At 42.7% G+C, this 4,722-nt stretch overlaps 1 non-coding gene across 1 annotated transcript; it reads right to left on the bottom strand.

The window, feature by feature from the left end:
• Nucleotides 1-3,764: 3,764 nt before the first annotated feature.
• On the bottom strand, nt 3,765-3,838 carry Trnaa-ugc (transfer RNA alanine (anticodon UGC)). Its single transcript has one exon. It is a non-coding gene; the product is annotated as a tRNA-Ala (tRNA).
• Between the last annotated feature and the right edge of the window lie 884 nt (nt 3,839-4,722).

Below are 4,722 nucleotides of genomic sequence, written 5' to 3'. Positions count from 1 at the left end.
TGGCAGCTGCCCAAATGATGTATTTTAAGGGCACAGGCCATGTGGCTCTCTATTGCAAAGCAATTGGGGTCACTGTGTTTGCATATGGATTAACTCGCTGTTCAGGGATCCTACCCACTCACTGTGCCCACTATGAGTTGACACTCAGTAGCTCTTCAGCAATGATAAAGAGGAGGCAGACCTAATGACTCTTCAGAATGCTCCCCATCTTCATTTCTCTCCATTCCTATTTTTATTACTTTCAGCAAAGAGGATTCAGTCCACTTTCCCTATCTATTTTCACTGTCCCTGTTCTTCTTAGAAGGGGTTTCCTAAAATTAACAGGAAAAGGTACTGGGTGAGTGAAGTTGAAGAAAACCACAAAGATCCATCCAGATGGGGCTTGAAAATTATCAGCTTGGACCATTCTTAATGATTCCAAGGCAAGACACATTAAAGCTAGAGTCATTTTGAATAAACTATTAGTTGGATGTACTGTTCTCTGGGGAAACCCAGTGTAAATCCCAGTGATGGGCTCAGGTGGTAATTGTTCTGTTGTGAACAGTGTCTAGAAGCTCCTGAATATTCTGTCTCCATTCCCCTGAGCAATCATCTGTGACACAGAGGAGGTAACTGACTTAGTCCCTATTCAGCCACTCAATAAACATTTACCAATAGCCTACCATGCTCAACACACCGAATTAAACATAGAAAAGATCCAAAGATGTACAAGACAGTTCCCAGCAAGTGAGGAGCTTGCTGTTTTTTAAGCATGACTGGGAGCCAGTGTGGCTGTGCACACCAGCAATCCCAGAGGTTTGGGAGCCTGAGGCCAGAGGATCAGTTTCAAGGCCAGCCTGCACAACTTAGCAAGACCTTGTCTCAAAATAAAATACAAAAAGGAACAGAGATCTAGCTCAGTAGTACAGTGCCCTGGGTTGAATCCTCAGTATTAAAAAAAAAAAAAAAAAAAAAAAAAAAAATTAAAAGACAGAGATTAGGAATTCACAAAAGAACTATAATATGACTATAATACAAGGTCTATAGCTGAGGTGCCAACTGTTCTGAAATCATGGTGATCTGTGATCATAAGTTCTGAATTTCTGGACTTGTTCAAATACTTTCTATGCTGTCGTCTCCATAAATTATTAGAGTATACCAAAGCTTCCAATAGTCAAGAATCCAAATTACACTTCTCAGGCCACCTCTTCTGCCTAGAAGCAGGACAAAAATACTCTGTCAAACTCTGATCTCTGATTTTTGGCTAAAAATGATGGCCACTGACCTCTTGAGCAGTTCATACCACAAGGCAACTGACCATTCATAATTCTGCAAGGGCAATGAAGAAGGGCCATGAGTTTTCTTGCAGGACTTTCTGTCCTGTGACTCAGAACATGCTTCCAATGGCCCTTGCCCTTTTTCTCTTCGTATTAATTAACTTACCATTCACCTGCCCAATGAACAATAGTGAATATGGCACAAACCTGAGCCCCCAGAAGCTTATATGATAGTTGGGGAAACAGACAAATAAATAGCAAACAGGCAACCAGGGTAGTATCCAGAGCCTCCTATGTAAATAAGACTTTGGACTTTGCTCTGGTAGCTTGGGAAGGCAGGGCCAGGTCTTAAGTATAGTGTGAGAGGTTGTGAGTGTACTTTAGAAAAGTCAATGTAGCTACAGTGCAAAGCAATAAAAAGGGTCTGGGGTTGTGGCTCAGTGGTGGAGCATTTGCCTGGCACGTGTGAGGTACAAGGTTCAATCCTTGGCACCACATATAAATAAATCAAGTGAAGATATTGTATCCATCTACTGATAGAAATATTTTTTTAAAAGAGAGATGAAAAGGGTCAAGACTAGAGTGAGACAGACAAGGAAGTTTACCTATCACCCCAGAGATCACAGTCACATCAAGCTCCATGGGCGAGGGATTTGAGTTCTGGAGAATGGAAAGGTGAGATGACCCATAAGCCAAAACACAGTCACTGTCAGGGATGCTGGGGAGAGTAAGTTAAAGATAACTTGGAAATTAACCTATTTGTGTGGACCCACATAAATTAATATGACTCAAAATTGGCTGAGATAAAGGGAAGAAGACCTGCTTTGATGATTCCAAAAGACAGATAATAAACAAATCCCTAGTATTTAGCTTTGGAATGCAATGTTTTGTTTTTCTGGAGCACATCTGCAATCAATGCAATATTTTTTATTTTGCCAATGTAAAAATGTTCCCTGTACTAACTCCAAACTGGCTGAGCAGCAAGAAATGGGAAAGGAAAATCCAATAGAACCCAGGAGCCAGCTCATGAGCACAGGGATATAGGGACTCTGGAATAATGCACAGAAAGCTAATCGCCTATGATAGTCATTTAACGATGCCCCCTAAGTTCCCCTAGATTATAGATATAAGTGTCATCATTAGAAAATTCTAGAGTTGCTTCAGCTGCTTGAGTGGAGCAATGTATTTAGTGACATTGTAGAGTTCCCCTCAGAAGTTCTCCTTTGTCTTTTACCACGTGTCCCCAAGTTAGCCCTCTTCTCATCTGAATGCCAGAGTGACAGAAAGCAGTAGTGATGGGAAACTGTGTGTAAAGGTAGCTACAATGATAGTACCAATCACTGGGGCTGTCCACTGCTCTCCAACCCTCACCTGGCAGAGGGAAGATCTGTTTGGTTTCCCTAGGGGCAAGAAGTCATTTCTGGTTCTCTAGCAGCCATCCTAGGACTTTGTCCTGCCACCGGCTCTCAGAAAAATCTCTTCTTCTGAAGTTCCTGTATCCATTTGTACTGGTTCTTCTTGCCCTCACCTGCGGCTAGGGCATTCCAGGTAGAACTTTCTCCCACTCTCCTAATTTCTGTAACTCCACAGTTTTTCTCTCCATCAAATCCCTATCATGCCCACAATAACTGTTGTAGTCTACAGATTTGTGTCTCCCTTCAAATTCATGTGTTGAAACTTAATCCCTAATGCAATTGATATTGAGAGGTGGGATCTTTGATGGAGGATGGTTAGATGGAATTAGTGCCTAAGAAAAGAGGCTGGGGGAGTTCATTTGCTCCTTCCACCACATCAGGCTGTGGTGAAAAGGTGCCATCTACAAAGCTGAAGGTGATTCCTCACCAGACAAGGAATCTGCTGGTGTCTTGATCTTGGATTTCGCAGCCTCTAGAATTGTAAGCAATAAATTTCTGTGGTTTTTGAGTTAGCCAGTCTACGATATTTTTTTAATAACTGAACAAATCAACAAATCCACACTGATTCTGACACCTGACCTCAATATCCCCAACTCTTAAAAGTGTTGTTACCTCCAATCCCCTTCATTAGTGAATCCACGCTTATAGACCATGCTTCTGTGCAAAAAATTCTGAGATCTCGAATTCTGAGTTCTCCTGCTCTGATTACAATCTTCATAGTTTTGCCCTCTCCTGCTGATCCTTCCCTGCTCTTGGAGTTCATTAGCCCCTTCTCATTTCACAGACCTCCCTTCCAAGGTCATCTTGAATCACCCAGACCCTGACTTTCTACCCTTCTCAAAATCCTCTTCAATACCAACTACCACCAACACCCTGATGTAGGGTTTGTTCAGTGATGACAAGCCCTCATGTTCTCCAGCCCTAACCGGACACTTCTCCTGTAATTCCATACTATATTCCTCATGCCACTGTTATCCTCTTGGCCCACACTCCACAAGCCCTAATCAACTCCCAGCCTCCCCCATCTCAGTATATGGTCTTCTCTGCTTCTTTCCTGATACCATCAGTATGATCACTTGAATTTTTTTTTTTTTGGGGGGTGCTGGGGATCGAACCCAGGGCCTTGTGCTTGCAAGGCAAGCACTCTACCAACTGAGCTATCTCCCCAGCCCCCACTTGAATTTTTTTAGCTGTTCAACTTAATAGGCCCAAAAGAGCTAAAGCACTCCATATGTATCCATTGTTTGTGCTTGGTGTGTGTGTGGAGGGTCGTTATTCTGACTTCTCCCTCCCTCACATATCTCATACTCAATCTCCACAGCTTGTTATTTCTACCTTCAACATTGGTCTCAGATCCATTCATTCCTTCCCATCTTTGTCATTTTTATTAATCTAGTTCTAACCACCATCACCTCTCACTTGGACCACTGCCAGAGCCTCCTAAAAAAATCTATCCCTTTCACTCTTGTCTCCTCTTCCATTTGGTCATTCTACCTCACAGTGGCCTAAACAACGTTGTTTAAATGCAATCCTGATTGTGTCATCTCACTGTTTTGAACACCAGATAGCTTCTCAATATTAGGAGGAACATTTTCAAAATTCTTAACATAGCCTATTAGTTGAGGTAACTTCCCCTCTCCAGAGTCTCAGTTCTTGCCATCCTTTCTTCTATTCTCTAAAAGGCTCATGGCCTTTGAACATGCTGTCCCTCCACATTTCCCATGTCTCCCACCACTCCCCACCTGGGAAAGTTCTCTTTCTCTTTCAGTCCTCAGCCTAAATTCTATTTCCTTGGGTGCTATCCCCCTTCCCCACCCAGTGCAGATTAGATATCATAGGATCTTAAGTTCTTATACTCTTCCCTCATATTGTGCATCTCAAATACAATGACATTGTTATTTTGAGATTACCTGCTTAGTGATTCTTTTCCACTCTCAGTGAGTCTCATTTGCTCATTGCTGTGCACCCAGACCTGGCCAGTGCCTGATAAGAGGGCAGAGTTGGTTTCTAACCTCCAGGGAATGTGCCAGTGTAGGGGGTCCAGCAGCAGG

Source organism: Sciurus carolinensis, chromosome 5 (genome assembly GCF_902686445.1).
Source record: "Sciurus carolinensis chromosome 5, mSciCar1.2, whole genome shotgun sequence".
In the NCBI taxonomy this organism is placed as follows: Eukaryota; Metazoa; Chordata; class Mammalia; order Rodentia; family Sciuridae; genus Sciurus; species Sciurus carolinensis.
Note: the sequence above shows the minus strand (reverse complement) of the source record. Positions and strands in the feature narration are given on the sequence as shown.